This window comes from Ovis aries, chromosome 19, assembly GCF_016772045.2.
Source record: "Ovis aries strain OAR_USU_Benz2616 breed Rambouillet chromosome 19, ARS-UI_Ramb_v3.0, whole genome shotgun sequence".
Lineage (NCBI taxonomy): Eukaryota > Metazoa > Chordata > Mammalia > Artiodactyla > Bovidae > Ovis > Ovis aries.
In genome coordinates, this window is record NC_056072.1 from 34,756,527 (window position 1) to 34,783,329 (window position 26,803).

The following is a 26,803-nucleotide window of genomic DNA, read 5'->3' on the forward strand; positions in this document are numbered from 1 at the left end:
GAAATGCTGGACTGGATGAAGCACAAGCTTAAATCAAGATTTCTGGGAGAAATATCCGTAACCTCAGATATGCAGATGACACCACCCTTATGGCAGAAAGCAAAGATCTAAAGAGCCTCTTGATGAAAGTGAAAGAGGAGAGTGAAAAAGATGGCTTAAAACTCAACATTCAGAAAACTAAGAGCATCACGTCTGGTTCCATCACTTCATGGCAAATAGATGGGGAAGCAATGAAAACAGAGATACTTTATTTTTGGGGGGCTCCAAAATCACTGCGGACGGTGACTGCAGCCATGAAATTAAAAGATGCTTGCTCCTTGAAAGAAAAGTTATGACCAACCTAGACAGCATATTCAAAAGCAGAGACATTACTTTGCCAACAAAGGTCTGTCTAATCAAAGCTATGGTTTTTCCAGTAGCCATGTGTGCATCTGAGAGTTGGACTAAAAAGAAAGTTTAGTCCTGAAGAATTGATGCTTTTGAACTGTGGTGTTGGAGAAGACTCTTGAGAGTCCCTTGGAATGCAAGGAGATCCAGCCAGTCCATCCTAAAGGAAATCAGTCCTGGAAATTCATTGGGAGGTCTGATGCTAAAGGTGAAACTCCAATACTTTGGCCACCTGATGCGAAGAGCTGACTCATTTGAAATGACTCTGATGCTGGGAAAGATTGAAGGCGGGAGGAGAAGGGAACGACAGAGGATGAGATGGTTGGGTGGCATCACTGACTCAATGGGCACGAGTTTTAGTAAACTCTGGGAGTTAGTGATGGACAGGAAGGCCTGGCATGCTGCTGCAGTCCATGGGGTCGCAAAGAGTCAGACACAACTGAGCAACTGAACTGAACTGACTGAATCATTCACAAAAGCTAACTTTTATGTTGCCTTTATCGTACCTTACTCTTACTGCTCTCAAATGTGATATTTCATTTATCTCCCCTCAAACCAGTAGAGTTCAGTACATTGAATACTGTTTTAAAGAAGATTTTAAGCACTGAAGGGTGGATTTTGATTTTCAAACTATGATAATTTATTAAACTGGTTAAAGTAGTGTTTGAAATGAAGGAGGCACAAGTGGTGAAGGAAGTAGAGATGCAGTTAGATTAGCCTAATAGCAGTAATGGCTAGAGCGGGGTCACAGGCCCATGGAGATTTAGTCACCATTCTCTGTTCCTCTATGACTGTTTGAAATTTTCTCTAATAAAACATTTTAAAGCCTCATTGTCATGACATACTGCCATCTGTGATACAAAATGTTTAATATCTTTTAGAAATGATATTTGAAAGTCTTTTTTTGTTGGGAACTGATCTCTGAATAGAAGAGTGAAAGAAGAACATCTCAGGAAGTAACTTTTAAATATATAAGCAGACTCGTGCAGATATTCCTTTACATCTTGAATTTGACTTAATGACATAACAGCCCCTATTGTACGCTTAGTTCTGTAATACTTTCAGTTTGATAATGAATAAATTACCAAGATTATTTGAAATATCTGGCACAGTTTGAAGGAGGTCTGGAATAAGGCCCACCTTCCTCATCAGGACACAGCACCAGGTAGGTGTGTAACACTTATTTGTGGAACTGATTGCTGAAGCAATTCATATCCAAGTACCCACTCAGAACCAGACCTAGACTGCTAATTCTTAAAAAAAAAAAAAAAAAAACAGAACACTAGAGGGCAGTCTTCACATTGAGAACAAATGGAAAGGTATTAGCTGGTGACTAGGAGTCAGACTGACAGTTGTAAATAGCCTTCTAAATTGAAAGATTATGTTAAATTAACCTTCATATATTTTATTTAACCTCTACTATTGGTGTAGCTTGAAAAAATTAAAATCATTTAGATATGCCTTATATAACTACGTATATATTTATCTTTTCATAGAATATACAGTATGGATTATATTACATCAGAAATTTAATTTTTTTAGATGTTGATCTAATAAGATTGTCTTTGACAATCTTGGAAACCTAAATTAGGAGACAGAAAATTGAAATCCAAGCTTGAATTGGTTAACTAAACTCTCTGCAAACATACACCCCCAAAGTCTCGAGCAGTTTAAATGCGTTACAGGGACTCGCTTCTTTTCCTGTTTCACTGGAACCTATTTTCCTTCCCAAATAATGACTATGATGAATCGAAGGCCATGGGTTCCTCAGTTTCCAGATAACAGCCTTTAATCAGTTGTTTTCCTTTCATCACTTTTTTTTGTCTTTCCTAACACCTTATTTGAATTTGTGTTTTATTCCCATGATGCATTTTCTTTTCTTTGTCCAGGTGACATCTGCCAGCATCCCAGAGCCCCAAGAGATATCACACTGATGAGTCCAACTGAGAATGCATTAGCGATTCCTAGGGGGATTAGAAACCACAGGAGGAAGGGAACGAGGTGGGAGGAAGTTGAGTGTCATTATTGAAGGATGACTCAAGGGATCCCTGTGGTGATAAAATGTTCAGTGTCTTGACTGTGGTGGTGGGAACACAAGCCTACACAGGTAGTAAAATTGTATAGAACTAAACACACACATATACAGACACAAGTTCAAGTGAAACTGGAGAAATCTAAATATGATTGTTGGATTGTGTCTTTGTGAAGGTCCTGGTTCTACTGTTAAACTGTAGTTTTGCAAAATGTTAACGCGAGGAAAGATCAGCTAAAGTGTATACGGGATTGGTTTCTCTGTTTTATTTGTTGAAACGAAATATGGATCTTTAGTTATCTCAGAGTAAAATTTCAATTAATAAACAGTATAAAAAAAGGTTAAAGAATTCAAATTACGCAGCTGCTTAGCCATTCAAATTTAAATATGTCTTCAGACTCCTAACCGATTTTTTTCTGCTTGCTCAGACTTAAATTTTCTAGAACAATATTTGTCAAGTGGTTGTTTCTTGATCCTAAGACTATGGCTGAAGCGTTGATCAAAATAATCTGAGACAAGTTCCCTAAGGCAAAAGGGGAAAAAAAGTAATTTCCGAAGTAGATTGGCTATTTGAACAATTGCCACGAAAATTACAGTATTGGAGAGAAAAATGGTAATGCTGGGAAAGCACAAGTCTTTCCTCACTTATCATGCTTTCAAAATATTTTGTCAGGCTGTGTCAATGAGACATGAAATAGGTCATTAACCAGCATGTTTGTTCAGTTCATGGGACAGCATTGGTAATAAAATTTTTATTTTTCCCACCCTACATATGCTAAACTCTTCTGTAATCCTTTGTCACCTCTTTTCTCACATTATTATCAGGCCCGTCACTGACAAGTGTCCTGGGCTTTAACTTCTCAGGAGGCCTGACTTCTAAATACCTAAAAGAAAAAAAAAAAAAAAATAGTTTAGATGCCTCCAACCTCAGACTCACCACCCAGAATCACCTCTGACTCCAGATGACCAGTGGAAACATTTTCATCAATGGCTTCTAGCAAAGAATTATTTCCAGGAATCAGATGAACTTTGAGGTTGCACCTAAGTAATGGGGAGATTAGATTAATGAATCATCGGAGGATAAATTCTACTGTGGTAACAACCACTAAATCTTAAAGTGGCACGATATGAGCCCCCCACCACCTCTACCACACACTCACGAGTTTTTGTGAAAACTGGAGAAAATGGAGTGAAATCTGTAGTTTAGTTGACAGTATTATGTCAATGGCAGTTCCCTGGAGTAATACTGACCTGTAGCTAGATGTGCTACCTCCAAGGGGGAAGCTGGCTGAAGGGTTCAGGGATGCTCTGTACTATTTTTGCAACTTTGTGGGAGTCCAGAGTGATCTCAACACACGTCAGCATTTCTCTCTCACCTACCCCACTTGCCCATCTGCGAGGCAGCTGGGGGTTCTTCTTTGTGTTGTGGATTCAGGCTGACAGATCAGCTCTTTAAAGAGTTTGAGAGGGCCCAGGCCTGGCACATGAGTGCCCCTGCCCGAAAGTGACACCAGGACGGCCTCTCACCAGGTAGCCAGACCTAGTAGTCATGTGGGTAGGCAAAGGAGGAGGAAGGGAGAGTCCGTGAAGTCTTTGCACGTGCTCAGAACGTGGTAAGCTAGAAATATTTGGAAAATATCATAACTGATTCTCACACTGAAGCAAGCAGTGAGCTGCAAAACAAGCTGTGGTGTTCTAAATACAAATTCAGGGCTTGTCTACGAGAAATTTCAGGAGGACCTATGCACCTTAAAGAATGAACATCTTTCCCCCTAGGTGAATTCAGGCTCTACTACTCATTTAATGGTTGACTTTGGGCCCATTACATCTCCCCTAAGCATTAGTTCCTTCCTTGGAAAATGAGTTTGTTGAGAAGATTAAAGGAGATCACACATGATGAAATGTTCTGTGTGAAGTGTATGTGGAGGTGCATGAATAGCAAGTGCACAACACACATTAGTATTTCTAGTGCCACTACTCTTTCTGTTACTGTTGTTTGGTTGTTATTCATTTTATCCACTATCATTTCCCATTCAGTCTATCAAGGCTGTATGTTGAATGAGAAATAGAGGGGATAGGCATGCTGAAAGTTAAAGGCATTACTTACTAATTAGTCAACTGAACCCTTATTCACTCCTGTTAGATCTTGATTCTTATCTTCTCACCCATCCAGTTCGGTCTCTTTGAAGCTTTATGAACCTAAGCGTATTGTTAATATTATAAGGGAGAGTATAGAATAGCAGTTTAAAAGGAATGACTCTGGAACCCAGCAACCTGAATCTGTATCAGCTTTCCTAGTTTACCGGGCTTCCTTGGTGGCTCAGATGGTAAAGATTCTGCCTGCAATGAGGGAGACCGGGTTCAGTTCCTCGACTGGGAAGGTAACCTGGAGAAGGGAATGGCTACCCACCCCCAGTAGTCTTGCCGGGAAAATTCCACAGAGGGGTCTAGCGGGCTACAGCCCATGGGGTTGCACAGAGTCAGACACTACTGAGTGACTGACACTTTCATAATTTACTAACTGTGTGACATTGGGCACCTTCCTTAACCTCTCTGTGCCTTAGTTTTCTCATCCGTAGAACTGGCTGTTGTAGGGATTGAGTTTGTATTATGTACAAAACAGCGGGGAAACTAGCAGTCACAGAAAACATAATGTGTCCTTCTTCTCTCGCTAACCAAGTAGACAAATATTAGGAAAACACGTAAACTTGTTCATATACAATCATATAATGTAGCTCATAGGAGGCTTCCCTGGTGGCTCAGCAGTAAAGAATCTGCCTGCAGTGTAGGAGATGAAGGAGACTAGAGTTCAATACCTGGGTCGGGAAGATTCCCTGGAAGAGAAATGGCAACCACTCCAGTATTCTTGCCTGGAGAATTCCATGGACAAAGGAGCCTGACGGGCTACAGTTCATGGGGTCACAAAGAGTTGGACATGACTGAGTGACTAACACACAGACACAAACACACACACACAGGGGAACTCATGACCACTCAAAAATTTTAAGAATTCCAGTTTAGGTGGAGAGAAAAGCAAAGAAGTATAACTGACTGTGTGAAATGAAGCTGCTTTCATATATATATTTTTTTTTAATTTAAGGAAACCTGGGATTTTCTGTGGGTGCTGAATAGTCTCAGACTTCACACAGGTGTCTCCTGCTTTTGATGATGTGATTTTTTTCATATGAGGCAGCAATGACCACCCTTATTCCAACAGAAAAGGGACCCCTCTTTTCCTGTCCTGTACAGAAGAGTAAGTCGTATTGGTAGCTGGTAATGCCCCAGCAACTTGCTCACTTTCTCATGGCTGCTGGCAGAGGGGCTAATCCCAGATCCTTTTATTAGGATGACTTTTAAACAACTACATCTCTTGTGCTCTTACTGCATTTCATCAAAGGCTAAAACAAAAACCTATCTAATCTGTCAGAAGGGCCAATCTAATCTGCCCTATTAACTGTGTTTATGGAAGAAAATGCTTTGTAACCTTATATATCATAAACTCAACACATGAAACCAATGTAAAATATTCCTGAAATTGCAAATATTGGCTCATGTCTTTTTCTCCTCGAGCAAATAAACTTGGGACACATAAAACACATCATCTGTTATAAAAGGAGAATAATAGAAAAAATAGGTCCAATTGGTTATCCCACCACATCCACTTATTCCATAATGCCCATCACAGAACCCAAGCTGCCTAGAAACATGTTTAATGTAGCATATTTTTAATATTGTTTCAAAATTATACTGGCCACTTTACATTTACATGTAGTTGAATATATCATGTAGCCTCAATCACATGTTCCCATAGCCCATACTGTTTCTTAACCTTTAATTTCTCTCAGGATAGCATCCAAGCATTTGAATTCCATGGGGAGCTTGTTAAAGATGCAGGTTCCCAGGCCCTGCCCCAGACCCTCTGAATCAGATTTCAGGGCCTGGAATTCAAGAAATCACATTTTAATCCAGCCTTCCAGATGACTTTTTGAATTGCAACAGTGCTACCAAACCAGATCTTCAGTAATATAATCATAATTATGGTTTAAATGTGGTAAACTATATGACTTATAGCTCATAAGTCAAAGTATATAACCCCATAAAAGAATTCCAAATATTAGTAAAATATAATCTTTGTGACGACATGTGGATATTTGGAATAGTAACTGTTAGGATGATATATTTTAACTTATGGACTGTATAAGTATAATTGATTAATAGAAGAATAAATAGCTATAAATATATAGAGATATTTAACTTAAATTCTCTACAATGCAAATGGTAAATATATTTCAAAAGACAAAAATAATTAAGTTTTTCTGTGACCCTAGTGAATCCTGAAAAGAGTATGTATTTTTTATGAACAAGAGACTAAGGGGGGAAGTTAATCTTATTTATTTTTTCAATTTGTTTTGCTTTACTTAAGATATTTTCTCTAATGGTTAGTATAGCAGTTGTGAAAATATTAAAGTGCTGAAGAAAATGTTTCTTCACATTAAAATGCATATCAGTAAAATCAAAAAGAGAAGTATCACCCTTAATTTTGATTGAAATGATAGCTCAAGCCTGATGACAACGTCTTCCTAAGCTGTGCTTGCCAGAGCGTCTTCTGAGAACACTGGCCCCACGTGATGCGCCTCTAGGGACAGGTTCCATTTTTCCAAATATATTTGCAAATTGCTCCAGGCTTTCTCTCCTGGCCTCCACCCCAGTGCTTCAAAAAGTTCATTTTCATATTAAAAGACTGAGTAGTCCTGCGGGAAAGAAGCTTGGTTGACTTTGATCAGCAAGGCATTTTTCAACCTTATTTGTCTCCTAACCATCCCCCTCCTCTTACTTTAAATCATTTCTATTACTTCTGGAGCAGTTCCTCAGAACAGGCACACTTGGACTTACAATAAGCCATCTTGAAAGTATCTGTTTAGTCTATGGGGTTCCGTTGATTTCCTATATCTGCTGGATGAGTTGAGTTTACCCTCTACCTCCATCTAGGCCGTGGGTAATCAGTGGCAAACTTAGGACCACCCCCATTCCCACTGCCAGAAAGCAGGCTCAGAGCCCATACCCTCGTCACCAGCATAGCCCGGCGTAGCAGAACAAGAAGTCAGCTTGCTGCTTCCAGACTGACAGCTCTTCTCTCTTTAAGATCCCCAACAAAGGTGATTTCCCAGTCTCCTTTCCTAAACAATGTTATCTTGCCCGTCTCGTAAATCATAAATTTCTGTCTAACGTGCTCTCTGTAATCTGTGGTCGCCTAGGGCAATACCTTCCAAGGCCCCATATTTGTAGTTCTAGAGTGGTTGAGTTGTGAAATATAACACATTGAGAGTCTTTCAACATTTCAGTGTAAAATAATATTTTTTTCTTAAATGATCTAACTGCTCTGTAGTCCAATAGCAAAACCTTTCTGTACCAACACCCCACTGGGTTTCCAGTTTTTCTCAGCACATCATATTCACCACTGTCCCTGGTGCCCAGAATAATAACATAGTTCACAAGGACAAGTAGTGGGCGCTTGATAAATACTTGCTGGAAGAATGAATTAGGCAGAAACTCGATGATGACCACACATAAAGGCTCTTCAACACATAGTATCTCTGAGATTGATCCACCAAAATCACACCCGTTCCCTTCCTCGCCCTGTCACTCTAGGACCAGTAAACCTCTTGAAACTCATGGAACATAGTCCAAACCCCTGTTTTTTTCTGGGAGGGATGGGGAATTGGGCAGGGGAAAGGTCAAGATCTTCTCCAAACATCCATAGGGTACTGTGTGTGGGCACCCCTCTAAGGTCTCTGTCCAAATGAATGAAAAGGGTTCTTGGTCCATCAGTCACTAAAGGAAAACCACCATACAGAATAAGGGATTTGTCAGAATAAATGGAACAGAGAAGAAACACAACCCAGAAATGATCACAGAGCCACCAAGAATTCCAGAGTCTATATGCAAGCAAGCCCTCCTTAAGCCTGGTCATGCCTGTGTCCACTGGGATTCACATATGGTGGAGGTTGTCAGAGAAACTCAGGAAGAAATCCCTACATTTTCTTTGAAGACTCCTCTCAAAAAGGAAAGTGACACAATCAACTGAATCACAACCCTAGTCGCAAAGGGATGAATAGGATAGAGCATGTTGACTTTATTCAGGGATGACCTGGAGGAGCCCTCTGAGTGCATGTCCAGATCTTAGAGAGAAAGAGGCTGTGAGTAAATTCTGAAAGTGTATGTTCCCTAAATTTCAGGTCACATGAGTAGTTGTAAATGCTCGCTTGGGGCCCCTATAATGCTAACGGAGCAGCATGAATGAGAAACTTCTCTCCTTGCCCCAGCTTCTTGCACATCATCAGTACATGGACAGATGGAGAACCCAGTGTAGTCTCTGCAGAGAACTCTGTTTGTGGCGGAAGACAGTGAGAACCTGGTTCCCTGAGAAGCAAGCCAGACTCTCCATGGGTCCCAAAGGCAGAGAATTCACCAGCTTTTCTGCTCAGGAGAGTGGAATCTTGTGCTTGAAGCCTCGAACTTTGAGGGTGAAAGTGTTCCCTCAGACTTGTGGGCAGGACTTTGGGGGAGGCTGGAGGTTCTCTGCGAACACAGGTGAGGGCCAGAGGGTGAGCCATTTGCTTTGCTAAATAGGAAGTTGGCTCTATGATGACAAGACCTCTATAGACAAGAAGTTTGGACTTTTAGGACCTCTCTCTCTGAGAAGCGTTAGGCATGTCCACACAGGTCAGACATGCACCTGACCTAGCATTTTATTTATTCTTAATTTTTTAACTGAGGGAACCAATTTTTGATGATATGTGTTTCACGTGTGCATCATTTTGTTTCTGTGACTATGTATACTACAGTGTGCTCCCTAGAAAAATTTAGTTTTCGCCCATCACCTTACACGCGGCCTTCTGTAAGCACCTCACTCTCTTCTTGCCCCTTCAGCTCTTGTAACCACTACTCTGTTCTCTGTAGCTATATGTTTGATTTTGTTGGCTCATTTACTCTGTGTTTATTTGGGGCAACTAGCATTTTACAGAAAATACTCTGAGAGAGGAACTAGGGACTCTGATAAAAATAAATTTAGGATTAAAATGGACTCTGCAAGTGATTTCATTCAAATATATTCTTTGACAGGCAACAAAAACATGCTAGGAGGGAAATATGGAAAGTCTCATAGGGGTTTCTTCCCAAACCATAGCACTAAGTATATTCCAGTGGATTCTGCCTTAGCCCTGGAATTTGAAGGTAGGATCTGGACTTTGAGGAGGACCCCCATGGATTATGGGATAGCCAATGCTGTCCCATATCCCAAGGCTATGGGATAGCCTTATTGCTCTAGAGATTTAAAAGCCATGTTGTGATCTCCAGAACAAGGCACCTGCTTCAAGAGCAGTGGGAAACACCTCCCCTCTAACCCCAAGACCAGAATTCTGCCTCAATAAGTGTTTGGAACTACAGTGCCAGCCAGTTAGCCCCAAGAAGCCCCTAGGTAGTCTGTGCCTCTGTAAGACTCTCTGCTGCCCGCCCTCAGAGCCCCATGGACACCTGGATTATGTTAGCACAAGAATATCCCTCTTTCCGTTTGCCTGTGAGCTGTTTCTCAGTAGTGAGTTGTAATAAGAATCAGACTTGGCAGCCATCTGAAATAATTTTTTTTTTTTTTTAATGAAAGATGGGCATTAACCCAGTACACTGACAAGTTAAAGGCCCAACTCCTGCTTGATACTAGGGCAGCCTCTGAGAAGGCCCTTGATGGGGCTCTTCTGGTAAGAGTTCTCCAGCAGAGCCTGAGAGCGATGGTGGGTGAGGTCTTCTTAAGCGTGCTGCTAAGTCACTTCAGCCGTGTCCGACTCTGTGTGACCCCATAGACAGCAGCCTACCAGGCTCCACTGTCCCTGGGGTTCTCCAAGCAAGAACACTGGAGTGGGTTGCCATTTCTTTCTCCAATGCATGAAAGTGAAAAGTGAAAGTGAAGTTGCTCAGTCATGTCTGACTCTTCATGACCCCATGGACTGCAGCCTACCAGGCTCCTCTGTCCATGGGATTTTCCAGGCAAGAGCACTGGAATGGGTTGCCATTGCCTTCTCTTCTTAGGCATGACCTTCCTCAATTAATCATGACTTTGCTGTAAGCCTCTCTAGAAATACCAAATGATTAGAATTGAAAGAATAGATATTCTAAGGTTCAAAGGAGAATAATCACAGAGAAATGCTCAGTTGGGATCTAGGCTTCACAGAGGCACCTCCTTTTCTATCAGTTCTACCTGCCCAAGTCAGGTCCCCACTTATCACTAACATTCTTCCCTCAACCCTCACTCTTCAGAGAATGCTTGCTCTTTTGTTCATTGATATGTTCTAAATACAGTTACTGAGACCCAAGAAATGTACACAACATCAGGGATACAACCATGGCATGATACATCTCTGTCCTCATTGAACCTACAGCTGGTAGGAAGTCCCGATGATAACAGCATAGGGTGAGAAATGCTTTCCAGGTGGTGCTAGTGGTAAGGAATTCTCCTGCCAATGCAGGAGACATAAAAGACTCAGGTTCAATCCCTGGGTTGAGAAGATCCCCTGGAGGAGGAAATGGCAACCCACTCCAGTATCCCACTCTTGCCTGGAGAATCCCAAGGACAGAGGAGCCTGGCAGGCTATAGCCCAGAAGATTGCACGGCATTGCACATGACAAGAGTGACTTAGCATGCACGCATAGATGGTAGAAGACACAGGAGTGACATGTAACTCTGTCTCAGAAGGTCAGGAAGAGCATCCTACAGGAAATGATGTTTTCACTAAGATCTTAGGACTCAACCAGTCACTTGTCAAATGTGAAGGGTCCACTACTATACAGGGAGATGGTGGACCTTCAGATGGAACAGCTTGTCTGCAAAAGCTCAGAGGTAATAGAAGACACACAGTTCATTCAGAAATCGGAAAGATTAAGATGATTTAGATTAAGGGAAAGAAGAGAGCATTAGAAATGGAAGACATGAGATTGGGGTACCAGTATTGGCAAAGAGATGGATTAACAGTGGCCTTGAACAAGTCACCTCTTTTGGTCCTCATGTCTCCATCTGTAATATAAAGGGACTGGCTTAGAAGGCAATGGAAAGGAAATGATCAGAAAGCCCCTGCCCCTGTGACACTGGCACAAAGGTCCTCCAAGGACTCTTGCTGGAAGGGTCAGGACAGGCACCTTGGTCTCAGTCTTTGGAGCCACTTCAAGTTCCTGCAGTCACGTGGCAGGAGAAAACTGGGAGGCAGTGGAAACTTCCTTGAGACTTGGAGCCACTCGGGTTGCTACTGAGTCCTGTTATCGCAGAGAGATGTGTGTATAGTCCTCATTCCTTGATAGCCCGTCTCTGTAACATTTCTTTAAACCTGGGGAAGGGCAGATACTTAGGTGTGATTGCATGGCACTGTGAAAGAACTTTGTTTAATGAGTGGAAAACAAATACTGATTGAAACTTGTTAAAATTGTGGTGTATAGGATAAGAAGCAATGTTTACCAAGGTTCTTAGACTTCTCCTACACTTAGTAGGTGCTTAGTGATGGTGTTGGCTTTATATATATTCATTGTTTATTAAATGGTTATATAATAGTATATGTATATAGTAGTCCTGATATTACGTGTTTGTTACATGGGACTTGTTACTGTTTGATTTCTCAAAAAATATAGTCATGGACTGGGTTCCCAACACATTGACTCAAACTCAGGGGTTGTTTTCCCCCATGTAAATGATTCTCTTCTGATTTGAACATTATCTGTGGCAGTTGTCAAACAAATGTGAGTCAAGATAAATCCAGATTATCACATCAAAACATGTTGTAATCAAGGTCATAGACTGAACACATGCTTTATCTTTCATCTGCTGAGGTCTTGGTGCTGCTTTGAACAACATTACGAATACTGCTTAAACACAGCTTAAAGTGAAACAGAATGGCTACTGGAAGAAATTGGTCCATAAATGATGTATGTGATAATTGATTTCATTTCAGAAGAAGCTGCTATCTGTGGTTAAACATAAGGTAGGTACCTCTTGCAGAACTGTAGCCCAGTCTTTTAAACTACACACAGAAACCGTTGAAAAATACATTGATAAGTGAGATTGTTGTAGTTTTCTGTTCAGTCACTAAGTCGTGTCCTACCGTTTGTGACCCCATGGACTGCAGCATGCCAGGCTCCTCTGTCCTCCACTGTCTTGCATTAAATGAAACAAAGAAGTTAGATTTGGGAAGATTATAGTTTGGTTTCATGCAAACACATGTAAGCTGTTCAGCTGGTCTGACACCTGGAACAGACAGTACAACCATAGTCAGGCTGTGGATCATTTCACCTCCGCTCACCCAAACAAGAGATGTAACCTGAGAAAGATATTTGTGAGGTGGGGAGAATTCAGGTAAGAATTCCAAAGCAAGAGAGTTTGAAAGCAGCCAGTTTGACAGTTGTCTCACAAACTGAAAATTAGAGAAGGCCATGTGTGCTATCTGGAACAGGAACATAAGTGTAATGTCACCAACCCCTTCTTCAGTTTAGAGGTCACCAGTGTTCAGATCATGTATTCTAACCCCCTACTCTGACTCCCCACTTTTTCTCTGATAACAGCTCCAGAAATCACCACAAGGGAGAGCACTGACCTGGTGAATCAAGCCCCAGTAGAGGGTATCGGGCGGATTCTAGTCTGGGGATACAGGGGCATATCACAAAGCTGACCCGTCATGGCCAAGCTCCCACTGTTCACATACCCAGCTGTTACCTGGTTTGGAAGCTCACCCTCCCACACTGGGTCAGGGTAGACATAGGCACCTACCACCTATCAGAACCCAAACCAACCTCTCAGACCACAGCTTACTCCCAGGGCTCTGGATGCTTCTCAAACAAAATGTTTTCTTATACCACTTGCCTTGACAGTGGAGTGAGTGGCAAAACCTTCTAAGGAGACTCGTCTTTAATGCCTGAAAACCTTCTTAGAAAGGAGCATATCTACTTTTCAGGCCTTTGAGATAATTTCTTTTCTGATACTGACCAAGGTGACTCTTTACGATCATTTCTGCAAGAACAAGGGCATTGAATAATGTTCTGAACCTTTCCCAGGCATCTGCCACAACTCATTCTAGAAATCCTAAATCGAAAACTCGACTTTCCCATTTATGGTCCATATAAGGGTGGCACATTTCTGCCAAAAATAAGAGTAGGGTCTGGTGTAGAATTTCCATTTGATTCTTGAAGATGACTGGCCAAAGAAGAAGGAGAAAGGAAAACAGTTTATGAAGAACTCCTGTTAGCACCTGCTCCACTGTAATGCCTGCTCCTTAGCTGCCACACAGCTCTGTAAATGTGACTGCATACCACACATACACACTGCACCAAAATGTAATGTGCTACTTGCTGCTGTCATGTAACTGGCCATGTGTACTCTGGCATTTAAAGAAAACCAGCTTTTAAATGTTAGTATGGCATTTTTCTTCCAGCTTTTTGAATTTAATTTTTGCATCTGAGGTCTTAGGTCCTTATGCCACAGCCAATACAGTTCATTTTTCTGTAGAAAGTTACACTGATCTTGACAGTTCACTTCTACTGAGTTGGCCAAAGAGGAAGAAAAGTGAAAGCATGTCAGTGTGTGATGTCCTAGCTTTGGAAATGAGGATACTTTAAGGATCTGGTTAGAAATGATGGTTCTCCCTACCCTAAGGTTCACTATTATTGCTATTATTACAGTCACTTTGGAGTTGATAACTTAACCAAATGAATAGGAAACTAAGAGATTCTATAGCCTAAGAAGGGGGTTAACCAAAGGAAAAAGGTCCTAACTTAACCTGTTGCAAGCGCCCTCCCCCAAATCTTCTAAGGACGAGCATTGTCTGTATAGAAGTATTTAGTGATAATGATAACTTCTGTTATCTTTGAATACATCTTTACTTTTGTTTTTCACAGCAACTCAGAGAAATGGGCTCATTTTTTACAAATGAGGAAGGTTTAGGGGTCATGCTTAAGGCCACTCAGATGACTGGCAAGATTGGTACTCACATACATACCTTTCAGTGTGGAGATTTAGAGCTTTTTCCTCATCTCGGTCACTCCTTTCTAAGAAGCAGAAAATGGGCTCATTAAATTGTTAGGCCTTTCAAGAGTTACCATGCTGGCAGACGAATAGCATCTTCAAAATCCAGCTGTCTCCTTCATTGCAAGAGAGTTCATAAAACAGGCCTTTTCCCCTCACTTATGCTGTCAGCTGTAAGACATAAAACTTCAGAATGCCTTAAAGGAGTAAATTGGAATTCTGATGCTGTGAGCCTTTTAAATACCCCATTGTCTCAGAGGAGAGGGACAATCCAGGCTTTGTACTGCAGCACATTTTTCCTCAATCCCCGATCCCTGGAAGGCCCCCTTTCCTCAGAAGGGCTGTTGTGTTTTTCCTGCCACAACATCACTGTGACATATCTCGCACTTAAGGCACAGCCTACTCAGCCCCATTCATGGATTCCTCTGGAAATTAATGTCCGCTCACCACCACCCCCTCAAAAAAAAAAAGTTCTGGCTTTGTCAAAAGAGTTATTGGAAATGGAACTTGTGAAAAACCCTTACTATGCGATGTGAACCCAGACAATAATGTTTTGTAATAGTTCTGTTTGATGTGTACTGATGGGAATTAATCATTTTAGTTAACAGAATTGCTCTTTGTTATGTAAACTTGGTAAAGTCCGCCTCATCTGACCTCTTGCGCTGGGGAATCCACTGTTCAAAACTGTCATCTTTCTGTGGGCAGCAGGATTCTTTTGGCAACTTCTGGAACCAAATTACCCCCTGAATTTAACGTTCATACTGCCACTGAGTTGGATGCCAAACCAAGCGAAGACTAAAATACTGTGAAGTATGTATATCCACATGTCCCATTCCCCAAAAATTGGTTAAGTGGAGTGAGCATTATTTTCCCATTTCTCCATTTCATTTGTTGGTGTCTCAGATAGCCAAACTCTATCATAAATGATCGCAACCCTAGAAATACACTATTTCTAGATTAGATACACTTCTGTTCACTATAGATATCCAGTGCTTGTGTATGTATAAATTGAATCCATTGGAGAAAATAGTTGGCCCTGGGTTGTATGCTTTCAGATTAGCTCTTTAAGAAGCAAATAAAGTAGGTTCCCCCCTTCATCACCACCTCCCAAACCCCTGAAAAAGGAATTCCCTTACCATGTGGTTTCCCAAGCATCTCTGCCATGGCTTGACCCAGCTCTTGCAGTCTCACCCAAGAGAGCTATATTCCATAAAATCCCCATCACCACGAAGACAGCCAGACTTAACTTTATTAGAACCTATTCTTCAGTCTCTTTCTGCCCAGAAGAACTGGAATGACAGAACCAGGCTCAGAAACCTTCTAAGACTCATCCAAAGAAACGAGCTCATCTCCTAAGCTGCCAGCCTGCTAGAGTTGGTTGTGAAGGAGTCACTTCCAATGTTTCCCTCAAGTATGAACCAGTTTCCCTCAAGTAAGAAGCCAGTTGATAGCCCCAAATTGCTTAGTTCTGAATCTTCCAAGAGTGACAAAGGCAATAATAATACATCAGTGTAACATAAGAAGAAAGAAAGCAGGAAAGAAAGGCATTCAGAATAACAAAGATCTGAGGTCAAGCCCCACCTCCACAGCTTACATCCCATCTGTGTGATGTGGTGCAGGTTTTCAAATGTCTCAGGATTTCCTGTCTTACATAGTTAAGAGTGGTATGTGATAGAAATGAAATGCCTTAGTGTGTGTTAACATTGGACTTCAGTGCATGGCACATAGTAGGTATTTGAGAAATAACAGCTGCTGAAATTACCAGTTATAGCTACTACTACTAACTCCTTTTTATGAATCAAACAAAGTCCATGTAGTGAAAATTAGGAAATAGATCATTTTTCTTTTCAAATTCTAGATTTTTTTTTACCCTGCTCCAAGATTTTTTTTATTTGTTTTTTGTTTTTCTGTTTTAATGTTTCTGTAGTATAGTTGATTTACAGTATTAGTTTCAGGTATATCACAAAATGAATCAGTTATACAAATACACACACACATACATGTATATATTTATATCAACTCTTTTTTTATAGATACTTTTCCCATATAGGGCATCCCAAGTCTTAAGATAAGTAAATCTATAAATCTACTTTGGAATGCCTGTTGCCATTCGTAAGAACACATGTGAAAATTAAATCATGTGCTTTTTACAAGAAAAGGATAACCTAGTGGAAAAGTACAAAAGCGAAGCATTCAGCCTCTAAGACTCCTTTCTTTGGGAGTGACAGAAAAAGCCCTTCACTGGTTTCACTCAGACTTTTATCTGCCATCTGAGTGGAACAAGATTAAAGTTCTGACCTGTACAGTTAGCACAATCAGTAATACCTTGAATGTAAAACATCGGGTGGGGGTATGACGATTGTCAGGCACACAGCTCTCTTGTAACCCTACCTGAGTCTTCAGCGTTCCCCATCCTTATCAGAAGCTGATAGAAAATACAGCACACTTGTTCACCAGCTGCAGGCTTATATACAGTGGCTCTTCCAAATAAAGGACATGGCAGGCGCAATCATTTGAAAACTTATCTGCCTTGATATCTGCAAGCCCATCAAATGTTCACTAGTAAACAGGTAATCTGAACTGGTGGATTCCTGCAGACGGAGCGACTGAGGCGCCCTTGCCAGGGAGGGAGGGAGGAGTTGGCCTGATTCAGAGTGTGGATGCTGGGCCTCCCGGCTGCTCAACAGCCTCTCATGAAAGAACACAGGCGCTTTGGCACTGGTCATCGACAACCTGGACCTGTGGACTGGGGGCCCTGCCATGTCTGCCAGCCAAGACACTGGAGACCAGGTTGAAGCAGCAAGGCCACAGAGGAGATCCCCGCTCCTCCTCGTGTGGAGGAAACTCTGAGCATGGGTGATGGAGAGTTCTTTCTACCTCCTGTTGACCATAACAGTGTGTATGCAGATGTATTTGAAACATATATTTGGGAAACGAAATTTCAAAACTGAGTTGATTTTTGTTGGTTTTTTATAACATGTATCAGTTCATTTTTTAAATACAGAGAAATAGAAAACAAATGGTCTATAATCTTACTACCCAAGGATTCCTCTTGACATCATTCCTGAAACTTTTACTCCAGCTGAACACACATGCAGCAAAGTATACAAAATATAAATAGACAGCTTGGTGAATCTTCACAGGCTGAACACATGTTCATTACTGGCACCAGCTCCCCAGCTCAAGAGAAAACATCTTCAGCCTCCCCACATTTCCTTTTCCGCTTTTAGGGCACCGTCTGCCTCCAAGGACAAACCTGATCTGGACTTCTCATGGCATAGATTAGCTTTGCCATGCCATCTTTTTTTTTCTTGATTTTAAAACAAATAATTAGGTCTATCTGATCAGAAAAAGTTTTAAGCACAGAAACATAAACCAGAAAGCAATATCCTTTCTCCTTACCCTGTATTTCCCAAACGTCCATTAATAGATTTTCGGTTTTGTGGTTTGTTTTGTTTTTGATTTATTTCAGGAAAATGTTTGTGCCCTTTGCCAGAATTATTTCTCCTCCTCCTTCCTCTCCCCCCTCCTTCCTCCCCTTCTCCTCTTCTTCTTTGAATTTACACTCAACAGATGATACATACATACTGTCCTCTTTCTTGTTCACCTTTTCTATACCACTTTCCCCCAGAAAGGATGTTTGTACACACTTTACAGTGCTGTGTTTAAAGTACTTAGGTGGGAGGGGAATTGGGGAGGAGGGTGAGAAAGGCCATTTTATAGTTCATAACCAAATAATTTCTGTTCTTAATAAGAGGGAAGGGGGAAGAGTACTTTTTCTTTTCTTTGAAAAGGTAGATCAAATGTCCAGTGGTCATTCCAGACTCTTTTCCAGATTTCTGGCTCCTTCTGTATCAGAGCTCAGGAAGGAAAGCTCCCAGTTTGTGAGAAGAGCCTGCCCTGGTCATGCCCTAGGAAACTCAGCCCCCATTAGAGATGACTGTGGAACAGCTTGTAGCAAAGCCCTTTCTCGAACTACAGTGTTGGTTTCATATTGCATTATTATTTCACTTTTTTTTTTTGTTTTTGCATCCAGTTGAAAAACAAAAGCTTTTTTTCCCCAAAAAAACCAAATACCTAGAGCTCACCTACCATTCCTTCAGTGAGCTGGGTTCACTTTGTTTTTCTTTAGCAGGGGAAATTGCCATCCAGGTAAAGATTTTCCAGTAGTGCAGTTAAGCCTGCAACTTTATTTTTATTAAGATATATTTTTCCAATAGGTGGCACTAATGTGTTTAGCTGGAGTTAATACATCCCTACTGGAGGGAACTGTACAGGTCAAATGAGCTGCTCTTACCACTTCTCAACAAATTTCTCTTACACTCTTAGAGGTTGTCTTAACTTAGCACCTCAAACCGGATAAAGATACCCAGACAGGCATCTCAGAAACTGATGCTCAGCTCTTGAAAAACAGAAAGAGAGAATAGATTGCCCATGAAGAGTATTCCTTTTGTCCTTGAATTCATTTGAGGGAATATTAATACCTGGAATTCAAAATCTCAGAGTGAAAATTTTCTTTTATATATAACTAAGCACCGAGGAAGCAGCAAAAGTCTAAGGAGCCTGCTTATGAGTTACCTAATTGAAATGCAGGCTTGACATGAATATCCAGAGGAAGCCATGTGCTTTGCTTCTGTTTTAGGTTTTCCAGTCTTAAGATGGAGGCCTTAGTGTTTTTTCCCAAGGAATCATTGAATTTGAGGATTTGTACAACCTCAAGAGAAGAGTTTGTTCTCCATAATATAAAGGTCAGTTTATATTATGCCCTCAAGGGGACTTTTATTTTTCGCCACTTTTCAGCAATATTCTAAATGGAAAATTAGACTACTCTTTATGTATCACAGAATCTGAGAAAATTCAAGATGAGACCCTCTGTGGGCACTTGAATCTCAGTTCCTTCTTTTTTCTATTTGTATCATCACAGAAGAGTCATCTAAGCCCTTTGCTTATTAATCCATTGTAAGATGGAATTGAATGTAATAACTTCTACTCCTTTATTCCTTAAGGATAAGCCAAAGGCCAGATAGTTGTAAAGTACCAGGCCTGAGTTGCTGATGCAGTTTTATTTTTCATTCTTTTTTTTTTAATATTTAAGCTATTTTACAACTAAACATGAAATACTTCATTTTAATAAGCACCACTGTATTTGGAGGGAAAGGAAACATGTAAATTCAAGATAATGTTATAGAACCTTAACTTGCCATAAGAGTGATAACTAATAATTACAGTAAAAAATTGGAAAATTATGAAAGGTGGAAATGGAGGGGGTAGCTTACCAGCTCTAGGGGAGATACCCACAGTTGCCACAAGCCTTAACACTTTTGAAGATTGTGATTAGCATTTTTCACTAAGGTACCTGCTGCAGTGTTGCAAATCATAAAATAGGTCTGCTTCAGGTTGCAGAAACCAAGTAAAAAGATCAGCACCAATAAGTTCACTTAAATTGTTGAGAATGTTGCATCTATCAGAAGATTCAACTAGATAAACTTATAAGGTCGTTTCCAAAATTGATTCTGTATTATTAATACATTCATTCAACAACTACTTATGAGTACTTACTTTATGAAAGACACTGTGTTGGGTATTAGGATATACAGTGATGAGCAAAAGAAGCAGGAAGACAGGCATTAGACAATCATTCAGTTCAGTTCAGTTGCTCAGTCATGTCCGACTCTTTGCAACCCCATGAACCGCAGCACGCCAGGCCTCCCTGTCCGTCACCAACTCTCGGAGTCCTCCCAAACCCATGTCCATCGAGTCAGTGATGCCATCCAACCATCTCATCCTCTGTTGTCCCTTTCTCCTCCTGCCCTCAATCTTTCCCAGCATCAGGGTCTTTTCAAATGAGTCAGCTCTTCGCATGAGGTGGCCAAAGTATTCGAGTTTCAGCTTCAGCATCAGTCCCTCCAATGAACACCCAGGACTGATCTCCTTAAGGATGGACTGGTTGGATCTCCTTGCAGTCCAAGGGACTCTCAAGAGTCTTCTCCAACACCACAGTTCAAAAGCATCAATTCTTCAGTGCTCAGCCTTCTTTATAGTCCAACTTTCACATCCATACATGACCACAGGAAAAACCATAGCCTTGACTAGATGGACCTTTGGTGACAAAGTAATGTCTCTGCTTTTTAATAGGCTGTCTAGCTTGGTCATGACTTTTTTTCCAAGGAGCAAGAATCTTTTAATTTCATGGCTGCAGTCACCATCTGCAGTGATTTTGGAGCCCCCCAAAATAAACTCAGCCACTGTTTCCACTGTTTCCCCATCTATTTGCCATGAAGTGATGGGACCAGATGCCATGATCTTCATTTTCTGAATGTTGAGCTTTAAGCCAACTTTTTCACTCTCCTCTTTCACTTTCATCAAGAGGCTCTTTAGTTCCTCTTCACTTTCTGCCATAAAGGTGGTGGTATCTGCATATCTGAGGTTATTGATATTTCTCCTGGCAATCTTGATTCCAGCTTGTGCTTCCTCCAATCTGGCATTTCTCATGATGTACTCTGCATATAAGTTAAATAATCTTTACTTGATTGCAAATGTAAAAAGAACTATGAGGTTGTCATGTGAGAGAAGGCTGATTATCTAACCTAGTGTAGCAAGCCAGGAAGCTGACCTTTGAAGACTGTAACAACATTGAACTAGACAATGGAAGAAAGGGAATGGAAAGGAGGGAGCTTGTGCAAAGGCCCTGTTGCAGAAGAAGGCCCCAACTCATCATAGTGTGTGGAGTGGTAGTCAGCAGAGGGGCTGTCACAGCTAAAGTCGGAGGGTTGTCAGGGGCTTCTGGACTAGGAGTGTACCCTTCAGACTATCAGTTTAGTTTAATTCAAAATGAGGTGGGATTCCATTGATTCCATTTTCAAAGTTACTTTTTTAAAGTTGAAATATAGTTGATTTACAATGTTATGTTTCAGACTTACAACATAGTGACTATTTGATATTTTTATATATTGTGCACCATTTAAAATTATTACAAAATAATAGCTGTATTTTCCTGTGCTATGCAATGCACCCTTGTTGCTTATGTATTTTATACATAGTAATTTGTCTCTCTCAATTCCTACCCCCATGATGCCGCTCCCCCTTCCCTCTGTCCACTGGTAGCCACTGGTTTGTTCTCTGTATCTGTGAGGCTGTTTCTGTTTCATTATATACATTTGTTTATTTTTTAGATTCCACAAAAATGTTAACATAATAATTGTATTTTTCTGACTTATTTCACTAAGGATTATACTCTCTAGGTCCATCCACATTATTGAAAATAGCAGAATTTCATTCTTTTTTGTGACTGAGTAATATTGCAGTGTGTGTGTGTGTGTGTGTGTGTGTGTGTGTGTGTGTAGACATCTTCTTCATTCATTCATCTGTTGTTTGGCTCTTAGGTTGCTTCCATGTGTTGGATATTTTAAATAATGCTGCTGTGAACATTGGCGTGTGTGTATCTTTTCAAATTAGTGTTTTTCATTGAGGTTAGAGCATTTCCTAACACTATATAGAAAAATAAACTCAAGATGGCTTAAAGACCTAAATGCAAGGTTTGAAGCCATAAAATTTCTAGAAGAAAGCACAGGCTGAGCAGTCTTTGACATAAATCATAGCAATATTTTGTTTGATCTGTCTCCTAAAACAAAGAAATAAAAGCAAAAATAAGCAGATGAGACCTAATTAAATGTAAAAGCTTTTGCATGGCAACGGAGATCATCAACACAAAAGACAGCCTACTGAAGGGGAGAAAATATTTGGAAATTATATGATTGATAAGGGATTAATATCCAAAATAACAGAAATAGCTTACATAATTCAGTATCAAAAGGCAATGAAACAGGACTTTTCAGGCCTGTAAAGATACTCCACATTGCTAATCAGAGAAATGCAAGTCAAAACCACAATGAGGTTTCACCTCACATCTGTCAGAGTGGCTACTATCAAAAAGAATACAAATAACTAATTTTGGCAAGGATGTGGAGAAAAGGTAACACCCGTACACTGTTGGGTGGGAATGTTAATTGGTGCAACTACTATGAAAAACAGTATGGAGATTTCTCAAAAAGCTAAAAATAGAACTACCAAATGATCCACCAGTTTCAATCCTGGGTATATATTCAAAGAAAACAAAAACACTAGTTTGAAAAGATACATGCACCCCAGTGTTCATAGCAGCATTATTTATAGTATTTATTGAATTTTAGGCAGGGCCTGCATGCTGTTCAGATGTGATTTCTATGTTGAGGTTAAATTAGATGGTATTAGGAGAAGTTATGAGTGGAGACTTAGGCTTCCCTGGTGGCTCAGATGGTTAAGAATTTGGCTGCAATGCAGAAGACCTGAGTTCATTCCCTGGGTTGGGAATATCCCTGAAGACTGAGTTTGCTCAAATAGTTCAGCAAGAGATGGTAATGGCAGCAGAAGATGGAAAAGGATATTGTAAAAATAGTATCAATAGTATTTGATGCAATTGAACATGGCCAGAAAGGGAAGATAGAAAGGATAACATCCAGGCACATATATTAAAATAGGTTGTTGGTGTATCTATTAAATTTCAGGGAACGTGACTTTTTCAGTCAAGAAACATAAACTAAGCCCCTGTTACATACTTCAGACCCATTTTTAGGCTAAGGAATACAACAGTGAACAAAGTCGACAAGTTCCCGAAGCACCTTTGAAACCAGGTTATGAAAAAATTTAGGCCAGCTGTCAGCAAACTGCAGCCATGGCCAAATCCAGCCTGCTGCCTGTTTTATAAAGTAACAGTTTCTTAAAACAGAGCCACGCCCATTCAGTCACAGATTGTCTGTGGTGGTTTTCACCTATCAGTGGCAAAGGTAAGCAGCTGCAACAGACACAGTTTGATCCACAAAGCTGAGAGTATTTGCTATCCAGCTCTTAACAAACAGTTGGCCAGCCCCTAACTTAGATGATGCATGTACTGATCCTACCTTTCTCTCTAAGTTTCTTTGTAACCTTGAGAAAACTAGTTAACCTCTCTGACTCAGTTTTCCCAGAGCTAAAGAAGCTGTGCTACCAAGTGGACCAACTGAGAAACTATCAGTGAGGGCTTTGCATGCAGAAAATGTGAACTGATGAAAGGGATCTAGATGTATCATGAGAGTGTACTGTTTCTATTCTAATCTTACTTTGCCTGGTCCCTGACCTCCTTTTCCAAGGAACCTGGAATGTTACGTCCACAAATGTAGGCAAATTGGAAGTACTCAAACAGGAGATGGCAAGAGTGAACATAGACGACTGAAATGGATTGGAATGGGTGAATTTAACTCAGATGACCATTATATCTACTACTGCAGGCAAGAATTCCTTAGAAGAAATGAAGTAGCCATCATAGTCATAGTCAATAAGAGAGTCCAAATGCAGTACTTGGATGCAGTCTCAAAAACAACAGAATGATCTCTGTTCATTTCCAAGGCAAACCATTCAATATCACAGTAATCCAAGTCAAAGCCCTGAGCAGTAATGCTGAAGAAACAGAAGTTGAATGGGTTCTATGAAGATCTACAAGATCTTCTAGAACTAACACCTAAAAAAGATTTCCTTTTTATTATAGGGGACCGGAATGGAAAAGTAGGAAGTCAAGAAATACCTGGAGTAACAGGCAAATTTGGCCTTGGAATACAGAATGAAGCAGGGCAAAGGCTAATACATTTATGCCAAGAGAACACACTGGTCATAGCAAACACCCTCTTCCAACAACACAAGAGAAGACTCTACACATGGACATCACCAGACTCTACACATGGACATCACCAGATGGTCAACACCAAAATCAGATTGATTATATTCTTTGCAGCCAAAGATGGAGAAGCTCTATACAGTCAGCAAAAACAAAGACCAGGAGCTGACGGTGGCTCAGATCGTGAACTCCTTTTTGCCAAATCCAGACTTAAATTGAAGACAGTAGGGAAAACTAATAAGACCATTCAGGTATGACCTAAATCAAATCCCTAACAATTATATAGTGGAAGTGAGAAATAGATTTAAGGGACTAGATCTGATAGACAGAGTGCCTGATGAACTATGGACATTGTTCCTGACATTGTATAGAAGACAGGGAGTAAGACCATCCCCAAAAAAGAAATGCAAAAAGCAAAATGGCTGTCTGAGGAGGCCTTACAAATAGCTGTGAAAAGAAGAGAAGCAAAAAGCAAAGGAGAAAAGGAAAGATAATACCCATTTGAATGCACAGTTCCAAAGAAGAGCAAGGAGAGATAAGAAAGCCTTCCTCAGTGATCAATGCAAAAAAATAGAGAAAACAATAGAATGGGAAAGACTAGAGATCTCTTCAAGAAAATTTGAGATCCCAAGGGAACATTTCATGCAAAGATGGGCTCAATAAAGGACAAAAATGCTATGGACCTACAGAAGCAGAAGATATTAAGAATAGGTGGCAAGAATACACATAAGAACTGTACAAAAAAGAGCTTCACGACCCAGATAATCATGATGGTGTGATCCCTCACCTAGAGCCAGACATCCTGTAATGTGAAGTCAAGTGGGCCTTAGAAAGCATCACTATGAACAAAGCTAGTGGAGACGATGGAATTCCACTCGAGCTATTTCAAATCCTGAAAGATGATGCTGTGAAAGTGCTGCGCTCGATATGCCAGCAAATTTGGAACACTCAGCAGTGGCCACAGGACTGGAAAAGGTCAGTTTTCATTCCAATCCCAAAGAAAGGCAATGCCAAAGAATGCTCAAACTACCACACAGTTGTACTCATCTCACACGCTCGTAAAGTAATGCTCAAAATTCTCCAAGCCAGCCTTCAGTAATATGTGAACCGTGAAATTCCAGATGTTCAAGCTGGTTTTAGAAAAGGCAGAGGAACCAGAGATCAAGTTGCCAGCATCGTTGGATCATTGAGAAAAACATTTACTTCTGCTTTATTGACTATACCAAAGCCTTTGACTGTGTGGATCACAAGAAACTGTGGAAAATTCTGAAAGAGATGGGAATACCAGACCACCTGACCTGCCTCTTGAGAAACCTGTATGCAGGTCAGGAAGCAACAGTTAGAACTGGACATGGAACAACAGACTGGTTCCAAATAGGAAAAGGAGTACGTCAAGGCTGTATATTGTCACCCTGCTTATTTAACTTATATGCAGAGTATATCATGAGGAATGCTGGGCTGGAAGAAGCACAGGCTGGAATCAAGATTGCCGGGAGAAATCTCCATAACGTCAGATATGCAGATGACACCACCCTTATGGCACAAAGTGAAGAAAAACTAAAGAGCCTCTTGATGAAAGTGAAAGAGCAGAGTGAAAAGGTGGCTTAAAGCTCAACATTCAGAAAACTAAGATCATGGCATCTGGTCCCATCACTTCATGGCAAATAGATGGTGAGAGACTTAATTTTTTTGGACTCCAAAATCACTGCAGATGTTGACTGCAGCCATGAAATTAAAAGATGCTTGCTCCTTGGAAGACAAATTATGACCAACCTAGACAGCATATTAAAAAGCAGAGACATTACTTTGTCAGCAAATGTTTGTCTAGTCAAGGCTATGGTTTTTCCAGTAGTCATGTATACATGTGAGAGTTGGACTATAAAGAAAGCTGAGCGCCAAAGAATTGATGCTTTTGAACTGTGGTGTTGGAGAAGACTCTTGAGAGTCCCTTGGACAGCAAGGAGATCCAACCAGTCCATCCTAAAGGAAATTAGTCCTAAATATTCATTGGAAGGACTGATTCTGAAGCTGAAACTCCAATACTTTGGCCACCTGATGTGAAGAACTGACTCAGTTTAAAAGGCCCTGATGCTGGGAAGATTGAAGGTGGAAGGAGAAAGGGATGACAGAGGATGAAATTGTTGGATGGCATCACCAACTCAATGGACATAAGATTGAGTAAACTTCAGGAGTTGGTGATGGACAGGGAGGCCTGGTGTACTGTAGTCCATAGGGTCGCAAAGAGTCAGACACGACTGAGTGACTGTACTGAACTGATAGTTCCAGCTCTGAAAGCATGTTCTTCTCCAGCCAAACCGAAAACTTTCTCAAATCTACACCCTATTTATGCTATTCCCTTTTTCTTTAATTCTCTTTCTTTAAGTTTACTGAAACCATGCCTATGCACTGTCTTTCAAAAATGTCACCTTCTGAATGAAATCTTCCCAGAGTGAATAGCCTGAGGCCTTTCTTCAGTTTATGTACATTTTATGCTAGCTCTGTCCCTCTTTTACCAGCCTACCTGTCTATCTGCCCTACTGTTCCTTTTATTTGCCTTGTTATCACTTGTGAGACAGGAGGAAAGATGGGCATTATGACTTGCTCATGTCTACAGCCCAGCCTGCTTAACACAATGCCTTGTCCCAGC

At 40.7% G+C, this 26,803-nt stretch overlaps 1 long non-coding RNA gene across 1 annotated transcript; it reads right to left on the minus strand.

Annotated features, from left to right (window-relative positions):
- Positions 1-2,670: 2,670 nt before the first annotated feature.
- On the minus strand, positions 2,671-16,913 carry LOC132658213 (uncharacterized). The gene is made up of 2 exons (XR_009597511.1): positions 16,863-16,913; positions 2,671-14,494 (listed from the first exon to the last, which is right to left on the minus strand). It is a non-coding gene; the product is annotated as an uncharacterized LOC132658213 (long non-coding RNA).
- Positions 16,914-26,803: the final 9,890 nt, after the last annotated feature.